The sequence below is a fragment of the Podarcis bocagei genome (assembly GCF_964188305.1).
Source record: "Podarcis bocagei genome assembly, chromosome: 8".
NCBI lineage: Eukaryota > Metazoa > Chordata > Lepidosauria > Squamata > Lacertidae > Podarcis > Podarcis bocagei.
The window spans coordinates 17871508-17883565 of record NC_138133.1 but is presented as its reverse complement, the minus strand read 5'-3'; the positions used below and the strand labels follow the sequence as shown (position 1 = coordinate 17883565).

The following is a 12058-nucleotide window of genomic DNA, read 5'->3' as shown; positions in this document are numbered from 1 at the left end:
TTCTGCACTCAGCAGAACAGTAAAAAAAGAAGTCATTTTTCTGAAGGAATTGGGAATCCGAAGCTGTGCTTTGTGTTCACTTTACACAGTGGGATTTCGTTTGGGCTCATCGGAGACAGTCATCTTAGGCCTGTCACATACATTATTCAAAAACACATAGCTTTCTGCTAATAAGGCAATCAGAACAAAGTGATTACCCTTCCAGTGTAGTAACTTGGAGATGCATTGTGAGTTATCGTGATCGGTAGCTTTCCTTTTCTTCTTTTTACACTGCATAAACTCTAGCTTGACCAAATAGTTCACATACTGATTCTTCCTCAGGTAGCAACCTGGACACACAAAAAATGGCATACTGTGAGCCAGCTTGGGTGAAAATGACCAATATTGTGCAGTTTATAGCTCAATTCACATGACAAGAGGTGGAAGAATTTGAGGAAGGGACAATATGAAAAGAGGGAGGATTTAAAGGTGACAAGAGAACTGGTCCAATGGCAGCATGACGACACATACTGAAAAGTCCACCATAGTTTTGTAATCCATTCATAAATGAAGGCCGTGAAAGGTGTATTCAATTTATGATGAAACACAATGGGCTTCCTTAGAATCGGACATTGGTTCCTGCTCAAATCTTGGGAATCTGGGCTTCTTCTTTTTTTAAAAAAAAAATGCTTCTAGTCTTAGTGGTAATAGAGAAATCCTGAAGGAATGCTGTTCTCAATATTGTTTAATATAAGCCAATGCATTTGTGACCTTTGCAGTTGTTTCTGCAGTTCTGCTGCAATAACTTACATACATAAATGAGCCATCGGAGAACTTATCCCAGAGATAGCATTTCCATATCAACTTACATCACTTCAAACACAACACATTCCAATGGGAGTCAGTTCACACTATCAAGCACCAGTCACTGAAACCCAAGCAGATCTTCTATGTTTAGGGAGAAGCTTTGTGGAGGGGGGAGTTTGGATTGCACATCCTGGTCCCATCCCTAATTTCCAGACATTGATCCACTGACCATTCTTGCTTAGGGTCTGCATCATGGACCATCTCATTTCCATGCTCTGAATCTCTCATAATTTAGAACTTCTGTAGAGAGTTAAAGTGTAAGGTAGACTAGTACAAGGAGGAGGAAGTGGAGGAGGGGTTCCTGGTGAGGGGTGTAACCAGGACTGGGACACACCAGTGCAAGCAGGGGATGTGTTCTCACAGGGTGACAGAGGATGCTGAAGGGATGGGGCACAGGAACCAGAGCAGCAAGACCCATCACCAGAGCCAGAGGAGCCCCAGTCTCCATGAACATCATGGGCAGGGCGCTCCAGGAGGCTGAGGCAAGCATGGTTCCTCAGCACAGTGCCCTAGCTGGACAGATGGAGCTTGATAGCTCAGGGAGGAGGTGTGTGATTCCTCAGCTGGAGTAGGCTTGGAATAGGTGAGGGTCACATGCCTTGTCAATCCCAGATGCTCAGCACACAAGTACAAAAGGAAAGCAGAGCTGCAGTGTTGTGTCGGCTCAGCTGCCCATGTTGATGGACATTGGTTTGGATGCTCCTGGACCATTATGGGACAGTGCTTTGGGATTGACTCTGGACAGTATCCTGACTGCTGGACTTCAGACTTGGCTACTTGGATTAACCCTGGGCTGTACTTCTTGACTTCTGGACTTCGCTTCTGTGGACTGACTCTCAAACTTTGAACTTTACATACTACTTTGCTGCCAGGTAGGCCAGGGGTTCAGGGCAATTTGTGTGGACCAAGGCATCTGTAGGACCAGCAGCTGACCCCAGCCACAGCTGAAAATACTGCCAGACTGTTTATTCTGTAGTGCAGGGCCTGCCAATGTGTTGCCATCTAGACATTGTTGCACCACAACTCCCAAAATTCCTGCCCATTAGCCATACTGGGTGGAGCTGGGGTGGAGCTGATTGAGTCCAACAACATCTGGCTACCACTGCTGTGTATACCTCCAATTTCAAATACTTGGATCCTTGCATATTCTCAATCCATAGTGCCTCCCTTAGCCTGTAGTGGTAAGGAAAGTGGAAGAAGTGGTAGTGGCAGGACTTCTCTGGTGTAGCATCCAGATGGTATTGAGAGTACAAGTCCCAGCATTCCTGCAGTGGGAAACTGAGTGGCCACAAAAGGTAACTCAGCCATACAGCATACAGAAAGAGAAGTGGGTGCCACTTGTTTGTGGGTGATTTGGGGGATTCATTCCATGTTCCTACTATGACATTTAAAGACCCAACGACATGTGTGCATGGCCAATCTGTGTCACACAAAGGATTTATTGCACACAAGCAATACAGTGATGATAGGGTTGCAAGGGTCAAATGATATGCCTCAGTTGTTATGTCAGCTCAATGGGATAAACCCATGAAAAAAGTGGTTTCTGCCCCTTGTGGTAACAACTAAAGGCACGCAGCCTGGAAACTGCTCCTAATTCAGATTTGCGGAATGTACTTTAGAGAGGGGTGTTTTAGGATGGAGCCTTGGTACTCAATACGGCTGCTGGGACTCATCCCTGTTGAGCCCTGTCTCAAATGAAGCCCTGAATGTATCTTCTTCTCTGAAGGAAAAGGAAAATATTGTGGTGCCTGGAGATGGTGAATTAAACCACATCTGGCATATAAGTAAGTTTTCCTACTTTCTGAAGATCAACTTAGAAAAATAAATATACATGTAATGAAAGACAATTTTCTGTGCCAACTTGCATTTCTTCTGTTGGGATTTGCCTATTTACAAGGTGACGCATGCATAAATCTTGCTTTATTCCACTTCCTATATTTGCCTGTGAAAAATGTGAAATCTGCAGTTCTCAGACTCACAAATGAAATCACACATGACAAAGATGCAGAGCTTTTGGTAGGGAAGCCTGAATTGTAACACTATATTTCCATCCTTTGCTGACTGCAGAATTTATGTGGAAGGAGAAAAATTGTAATGGAGCTTTTTTGTAGTTCTCGGTTCTTAAACAATGGCTTTTATCATGTATTGACATTCTCTTCTCTCCCCCAACATTCTTATTTCCCCCCGATAACTCATTTCATTAACAATCTGCAAAACCTGTCCCTTTCACTGTCTACAAACCATGCATCATAGTGCCTGTTTGAAAGTATAGAAAGTGATACAGATCTGAACCGCTGTTGTTGCACATCACTTGTACATTTGACACAACTTGATATGATGCAAGAGATCTGTGATTAGGATCTCTCACAGAAGGGGGAGCAAAATCAGAATGAATTCAAGATCATAGCCGTGGACAAGAGTTTGGTTGACTCCAGTCTAACAATATTTTGTGGAACGGATTCAAGTGTATACTGGAAATTTAGATTTGCCGCCATACCTACCCCGAGTAAGTATCAAGACACTGCTTTAAGGTAAACTTGGGGCTATGCAAAGAAAACCAATTAACCTATGTTAATCCAATTCAGCCAAACAAAACATAGTATGAGCAGGAAAGGCCCCTACTTGGCAAGAACTATGATACCACTTTGTGCAGTCATGGCTTCCCCAAAGGTTTATGAGGGCTGTTGTTTGTTAAAAGTGATGAGCGTTATTTGTAAATGCCTAATCCCCTCACAAACTACAATTCTCAGAGTTCCCTGGGAAGAGATTGTGACATCACTCTTCTGCTTGACAAACTTCTGTGATTGGCCACTGGAAACAGGGAGTTGGACTAGGCAGGCCTTTGGACTGATTCAGCAGATCTGTTCTTATGCTCCTATGAGTTCTTCATGTTTTGCCATGGATCCAGATAACAAAATGCTCAAAATGCTAGAAGATGCAGGCTAGAGCTTTGTGGGTTGATAGGTCAAACATTGACAGCAACCTGATACCTTGAAGGGAACACTTACTGTTGCAGGCTTGGGGGAAAGGTTGCTCAGCGAGACTTTCAGCCTTTCCACATTGAAGCAGTTGCAGTTTACAAGTAAGGACTGTAGTTGGGTTGTCGTTGTTTTAATCTATTCTAAGCATGAGGTTATAAAGAGCCCCAAGATGCTACAGATGCAAGTGAAGTGCCTTTTTTATAGCACAGCATTTTCAGCCCTGCCACAGAATTTGTTTGAAGCATTAACATGGGCCTAGAAATCTGTTTGTCAATTAGAGAGAGCAGCTAAACCCAAAGTGGAACAAAATGAGCACATGCCATTTATTCATTTAGAGTAATTCTTAAACCTCTCCAAATGTTCTTTTCAGAAAGGCAGCCATCCTTTTTGGCTGTCAGCACTTCAAACCCCATTACCTGTACATATGTCATATGGAGTAACAGGAACTCACTTAGTATTATTATGTGCAGTCTTACCACACAAACTCCTTTAAGCAACCCTAGTGTAACAACCTTTCAAGAGAAAAGAAAAGACGTATTTCTTTCTTTCTTTTTCAGGTGTGTAAAACAGAGGAAGTCGTGGGGAACTTGGCAAGCAAAAAGTACGGAATCTAATACTCACAATCTTCCAGTTTAGAAGTTCTGAAGACTATTTAGTTAGAATACTCAAGTTCTATCTTATAGCCCCAAGAGGGTATCTCAAAGTTGATTGACAGGGTAAAGTCTGCAAAAAAGGTACATGTTAGTGAAAGGAATATGCAAAAAATGCATCATGTTAGGAGAAAATGCTTTGCAAAAATATGTATATTAGACCATTTTCCATACAAAAATGTGCATATTAGGAGAAATTTGCAATAAAATGCTGATGAACTTTCAGGCAGACTTTTTTAAAATACAAACTCATGTGGAAATATGAAGACCTGAAGAACTGGAGATGGGGGGAAATGAGAAACAAAGAGAACCCAAAATCCATAGATTTGCCCATCCTTGGATTATACTCATTCCAGATTTGACTATCGCTGCACATGCCTATAACCTCATCCTGATATAGAGACCTTCCCCAGCCACAGCCCTTTTGGATTAGCTCAAGAATGGCACAACCCATTCTTCCAAGCCTGGGAAGGTTCATCTCAGCTGTCCAGGGCTGGTTCAGTCATAGAGGCAAACTAAGGAACTGAGGTTGCAAATATCCAGAAACAACAGCCCCTTCTAACAGAGTAGTCCGGTCACTGCTATGACTTTGCCAAGCAGTGGACCTATCTCCCCATCCACAGCCTGGCTACCCACAGTGCAAGAAAGTTCTCCACCATTACTGATCTACTCACTGAGGAAGCTTATATAACAACATTTATTCTGTGAACTGCCCTGACACCTGTGGGTATAGGGTGATTATTATAATTATATTATATTATATTATATTATATTATATTATATTATATTATATTATATTATATTATATTATATTATATTATATTAGTTCAAAAAAGAGATTTTAAAAAATCCCTTGTGAGCTACATTCTAGGTGCCACATTCCAGTTGGTGCATGGGGCCAGAAGAAAGAAAGGTGATGGGACAGGTGATGGATAGTAGATGACATTCCAGTTTATTATTATTACCCCGCCCATCTGGCGAGGCCTCCCCAGCCACTCTGGGTGGGTCTCAACAGGATATTAAAACATCAAACATTAAAAACTTCCCTAAACAGAGTTGCCTTCAGATGTCTTCTAAAAGTCAGATAGTTGTTTATTTCCTTGACATCTAATTGGAGGGTGTTCCACAGGGCAGGCGCCACTACCAAGAAGGCCCTCTCCCTGGCTCCCTGTAACCTCACTTCTCACAGTGAGGGAACCACCAAAAGACCCTTGGAGCTGGACCTCAGTGTCCGGGCTGAATGATGGAGGTGGAGACGCTCCTTCAGGTATAGAGGACCGAGGCCGTTTAGGGCTTTAAAGGTCAGCACCAACATTTTGAATTGTGCTCGGAAACATACTGGGAGCCAATGTAGGTCTTTCAGGACTGGTGTTATATGGTCGAAGCAGCCATATGGATAAATCTATGCTTTCTACATCCACATGCACCCATGCAAACTCCTCCCATCCATGCAAACAAGAGATATCATCACATTTAGACCAGGCAGAAGCACTTGGAGAGGGGGCTTAGCAGGGTCTGTGAAGGCTGTGACCTTCTTGAGGCCTGAGGAGAGTCCTGGGAGCCAGATATACAGGCCTGGAGACTTACGTTCCAATCCAGGACCTGTCCTACCAGTCTTCAGTTCCAAACCCCCCCTCAAATGAACCATGATTTCCTGGAATATGGGGCCAAACTGTACTGGGATCAGATCTCCCCCATCTCATTTTCTGTTTTACTTTTGTGGAGAGGAAGGGGTCCACATTTTAATGGAGCAGTGGGGAAGGGCTGGGGAATGCAGGCAATTATCCTCTCATGTCTGCTGTTCTTTGGGCTGCAGTTTGAAACCTTAGTCCTGAGGCAGAAGTCTATTGTACAGTGTGCTAGGAACATACTTTAAAACACACACACAAAAACCACACACGTTTGGATCCAAAGCTCTGGTGATTCATATGCATGGTGACTGGCAACAAAACAATGGAGAGACACGGGGAACAAAAGAAGCAATGAGCCGGGACTTGTCAGCATAATAAATGGTAGTTTCAGCGCTCCTGCTGCTTCCTTTTCCTCCAACTTCTTAGAAACCTCAGAGAAGCATTTGACAAGGGGATCTGAAGAATGACAAAGGGAGAGCCCTGCCAATATTTATAGGAACACTGCCAGTCTAGGTAGGTGGCATTCAGCCAAAGACAAAAGTGCTTCTTCAGACTAACTTTTCTTTAATGGGACTGGCACACTGTAATGTAGTTATGTAACAATCCTAACACTAGATAGATAGGCCCATAAAATCAAACCAGTCATTGATGGACACATGATTCCTTCAAAAATGTTCCCAATCTTCTGTAATCTGTACAAATTCTGAATATTCAGAATATTGGATGTTCTCCCAGTACTTCAGCTGAAGGCACTGATGAATAACTTACATGATTAAAAATCCCTCAGACCAATACTCCCATGTTTATTTTGCAAAATTAATAGCCTTCTTTTAATGTGTGAAATGCCACACAATTTATTCTCATAAAAAGCAACATCCTGCTTCATGCAATTTTGTGTGGCGTAAATGGATATGTCACAGCGTAGATTATGCATCAAAAAGATGTGCCTGATCTTCATGTGTAATCATTTTATTATGCCTTTATATGCATATAATGTGCAAGTGTTTATCATAAGAAACATAATCTGCTCCATCATTCAACCTACAGCCAAAAATTCACTTACGGTTACATGAATTAGCACATTGAAATTGGGATATGAATGCATTATTTGGTCGAGCGAACGGCCACAAATGACACTGGGACCCCTTTAATTTTTAAAAGTTAGGGCCAAGCATTGAGAGGAGAAGGATGTTTGAATACAGCACATAATGCAGCTGGAGTTTTTTGGGGGGAGGGCGGGGAGGCAGACTGGAGGTGTGAGAAGCACTCCTGGCCAGGACCTTAGGCACCAGGGACTGACAGCTGGCAACTTTCAACATAACACTCCATCTCTAACCTCTCATATATCAAGCAGATCCACTGCAAATATCACAAAAGGGCCAGGAAGAATCAAACAGTGGGGCGGTGGCTGAAATGTTGATTGCTCTTTGGGCTTGTTCTTACCTAAGTTATTTACAAAAATAAAGGCAGAGATGGGATCCATGCAGGGCCATCTTAAGCATATCCAGCACCATGGTGTGGGGCTGGAGGAGGTGGGCAGTGGCTGGAGGGCAGCTCCCCCGGTGGGGAAGAGGCGGAGGCTGGACGGGGTGGCTCCCGGCTCAGCTGGCTGCTTCTTGCAATGGTGGCCACGGTAGGCGGAAGCTCTGGGTGAGGCGCTGCTTTGGCGCGGCATGGCAGAGGCGGGCGAGGGTGGCAAGCTGATGCCGGGAGGTGGTGCGTCCAGCCTCCACCTCTGCCCTGGTGCCCTCCAGAACCTGGTGCTCTGGCACCCTGCGCCACTAGCCTCTATGGGTAAGACGCCCCTGGACCCATCTCCTCTATTCCTCTTTCCCCCAGTACCCGTGACAGGCCAGTTCAGCTTTGTTCATACAATAATTGCAGGGGCAGACGCAGGCAGACACCGTGCAGGGCTCTACATGCACCCCCTCAGTTCACTCAGGCACTGAAGCCAGAAGGAGTGTGCAAGCTGCAGAGGACATATGCTGGGGTTGAGCCCTCGTTCAAGAGCAGGTCTGAACTGTGCCCAGTGGCGTAGCGTGGGGGGGGGTGCAGGGGGGCCGGCCGCACTGGGCGCAACATCTGGGGTTAGGGTTAGGGGGCGCAAATCCACGGGTTAGGGGGCGCAAATCCACGGGTTAGGGGGCGCAAATCACTTGCCTTGCCCCGGGTGCTGACAACCCACGCTACGCCACTGACTGTGCCCGCAGTTTAGCCAAAGCCATTGCGGGGCTGTGATCGTCCGGATCATTTGGCTGGGCCGCTGCTGTTAGATTCCAGGGATAGTATCTTCTGTACCTTTGGAAACCTCTCATATATGCCCCCCAGCTGCGAAGTTATAGGCCCAGATGTCCATTAGGCATCTTTGGCAAGGGATAATAGTAAAGTAGCCACTCATAGAGGACTGCCACATGTCCATACATTACCATGATTCCAAAGGTAGAATTGACATCCGGGGGAATTTTTCAAAAGGTGGCACTTGGATCTTAGGCAAGTCAATAACCATTTTAAAAAATCACGTTTTTATGGCGTATTTGGGGTTTTCCTTAAAATAACTCAACAATTTTGGGTTCTTCCTAAACAAAGCTCAATCACTTTTGGGGTGTCCTGCTTTTTACTTTTTGAAATAGGGTTATCCTACACCTTACCAAAAAAGAGAGAATCAAAGAGAACACAGATTTGCATTAAAAAATTGCACTCTTCTAATTTGCAACATGCTGCCACCTCTCGCCATCCTATGTTACTTGCCTTGCTCCTCTTGATTTATCAGGTAGCTCACAATTTGCTAACTGGGTTCATGAGAAAAGGGGCAGAGATGGCTTCTCCTGCTTTCCAAACTCTTCAGGGTACAACATGTGAAACCTGTTCTTGGTATCAGGCCTTGTTATTCCCAGAGCCATGACTTTTGGGGCATGTCCAGCTGTAGTTGAACCACATAGTCTGAACTATGCCTTAATTTGATGTTTTATTGTGTTTTTAATACCCTGTTGGGAGCCACCCAGAGTGGTTGGGCGGCATATACATAAGAAAATAATTTATTATTATTATTATTATTATTATTATTATTATTATTATTATTGCTAGAGATAATTTGTATCTGTACATACAAATAAATCGGGCGGTGCACTTACACACTGGAGCCCACTGCTCCCTTGTGTGCCAGATCCCAGCATCAGAGAGGGCCACCGCCACTGCCTCTCCAATGCTTCCTCCCCTGGTTTAGGCTTGACCCATGAGTGAAGCTGCTGCAACCTCTTTGACACTTCCACCCTTGGGTCAGACCTGTTGTGGGAGTGGAACTGCAACCAGCTGGTGGCTTGCCCAGGGGTGGCCCTCCCTAAGGAGAAGAAGCCGCTGCTGCCACCCCCTTTGCCCCAGGCACCTGGTTGCACCCCTCAAAAAAAAAGGCACCTGGGGCAATGCCCCCCAGCTGCCCCCTCGCTATGCCACTGCTAGCAGGGACAGAGTCAAAGTCAAACTCTATTTTACTTGCACTTTAGCCTATCTGTGAATGGATTGGTGGAGAGAGACAATGTTACTTGTCCTTTAGTATTTCCTTGGTTTAAAGTACAGCCCCTGATTAAAAAACAGCCTTTCTTAAAAGTTATAGGCACCAAGAGGGAATGCACATTAGGTGGTGGTTGTTTTTACAGATAAGCTGCTGAAAAACAATCTTTTACATGCTAATTAAATTCAGCATAAGTGGAAATAACCAGTGAACATGTTTTACGAAATGTCTTTTGTCATTCTGAATGGCATAAGGCTATTACACTCAGTATGTCAAACATAGCATTAAAAAAAAGAAACACAACCCACCCCTTTCATAATTGCCTTTGTTTGAACACCTCTTTAAAGAACTGGATATGCATATCTCCCAGTGTGCTTGTTACGATGAGATTAGGATGCTGGAAAGCAATCATGTGCATTCATCCTCAGCCTAACAGAACAGTTTCCAGATGGAGAAGTTTCCGCAACCCCCGAAAAAAAAAAAAATTAACACAAGGCCAGTGCAAGCAGCCTAGTCCTCATGAATAAATTACAGCCCTTGGGATAGCTTTCATCTGAATCATTTCTGGCTACTCTTGAGTATTTCAAGACTTCATATGAAGATCAGATGCACTTTGCAAAGAAGCCATCACCATTAGGACATTCTGCTCTGGGAGATTCCTCTAGGGCTTCAAAGCCTCATGAATGGCTTTTTGTAAATGGTAGGTGAATGGTCCTGGGAATATGGAAGCCCATTGGCAGCCACTAAAAGTCTGAAACCTCTTCGTTTTGTATTAACAAACTTATTGCAAATTGCTTTTTTAAAAAAGTGTACACCTAAGTACAGTGGAACCTTGGTACTCAAACGCCGAAAACCCCAAAATAAGTGTTCTAGTTTTTCAACGTTTTTCAGAAGCTGAACTCCCGATGTAGTTGTCGGCTATTGTTTCCGGGGTGCCTGCACCAATCAGAAGCTGCACCTTGGTTTTCAAACATTTCAGAAGTCAAACGGACTTCTGGAACAGATTAAGTTTGGCACTTTTGTTTCTGCTATTTATTTTGGGTTTTTGTTTTTCAGACTTTTTTGGTTAATTTGTTTTTGTGACTGTGTGGAACCCAGTTCAGATACTAACTGATTGATTGTGTGACTGCGGAAATGGATAAAAGCCCCCCATCCACACAAAGACTGTCATCAGTGCAGGTAAGAAAAAGAATTAATTTTAATTTTTATCATCTACATTACTGTCTTATTTATTTTATAGTACAGGACATTGATCATTGCTTTCATTTTATGGGTCAATGGTCTTGTTAGATAGTAAAATTCATATTACATTGCTGTTTTAGGGGTCGTTTTTAAAAGTCTGGATTAATCTGTTTTGCATTACTTTCTATGGGAAAGTGTGCCTTGGTTTTGGAATGCTTTGGTTTTGGAACAGACTTCTGGAACGGATTAAGTTTGAGAACCAAGGTACCACTGTAGTCTTCTACATGCACCCAGAATGCATAATCTCTGAATATGCAAACTCTGGAACACCGTACATTTCTTTGTCCAGTTAATGAACTGTTCACCAGTGTAAGACTGTTTAAGCATATTTCACTGATCCTAGTCTGTGTCCTGAACCCCAAACCTACCAGGCAGCAGGTCAGTATGGCAAGTCCAAAGTTCAAAGCCCAAGGGTTGATCCACATAAGTTAGGTCCAAAGTCTGAAAGTTAGGAAACAAAGTTCAGGGCCAATTGAAGTAGCCAAGTAGTCTGAAGTCCGCAACTGGCACAAGATAACATCACGAAGGCAACAATCTGTAAACAAACAATAAGCCTCCATAAAAATGGCAAAAGTAGTTTCTTTCCCAAATAGGTTTTATCTTAAAAAGGTAAAGGGCCCCTAAACAGTTAAGTCCAGTCGCGGATGACTCTGGGGTTGCGGCGCTCATCTTGCTTTACTGGCCAAGGGAGCCAACGTTTGTCCGCAGACAGTTTTTCCGGGTCATGTGGCCAGCATGACTAAGCCGCTTCTGGCGAAACCAGAGCAGCTCATGGAAACGCCATTTAGCTTCCCACCAGAGCAGTACCTACTTGCACTTTGACGTGCTTTCAAACTGCTAGGTTGGCAGGAGCTGGGACCGAACAACGGGATCTCACCCCACAGTGGGGAATCGAACAACGGCCCTTTCGATCGGCAAGCCCAAGAGGGTCAGTGGTTTATACCACAGCGCCACCCAAAGTTTTATCTTAAATGATAGCAAATGCAGCCTGAAGTCCAGCAGTTAGGATACAGTGCAGAGTCAAACCTGAAACACAGTCCTGTCGAGGAGCATTCATGTCAAGGTCCATGAACGTTATGGGTGCTGTGTCTTGAAGAGCAAAAAAATGGACAGTCTGAGTCACTGCCAGCCCGAGCTGGGGAAAAAGAGGTGCAGGTGCACCAGCATGCCTCTTCCCCCAGCTTAGGCTGGCAGCAGCCA

At 44.1% G+C, this 12058-nt stretch overlaps 1 protein-coding gene and 2 long non-coding RNA genes across 3 annotated transcripts in view; 2 read left to right on the top strand and 1 right to left on the bottom strand.

Moving 5' to 3' along the window:
* The window catches only part of LOC308593616 (uncharacterized protein), a gene marked incomplete at its 3' end in the record, with an annotated part of 548845 nt that overhangs the window by 518226 nt on the left and 18561 nt on the right, over window positions 1–12058 (top strand). The window lies entirely within an intron of this gene.
* On the bottom strand, window positions 206–3553 carry LOC308592633. Its single transcript, XR_014010588.1, has 4 exons — window positions 3469–3553; window positions 1962–2019; window positions 1016–1086; window positions 206–329 (listed from the first exon to the last, which is right to left on the bottom strand). It is a non-coding gene; the product is annotated as an uncharacterized lncRNA (long non-coding RNA).
* LOC308592624 lies at window positions 3774–4700 on the top strand. The gene is made up of 2 exons (XR_014010584.1): window positions 3774–3928; window positions 4385–4700. It is a non-coding gene; the product is annotated as an uncharacterized lncRNA (long non-coding RNA).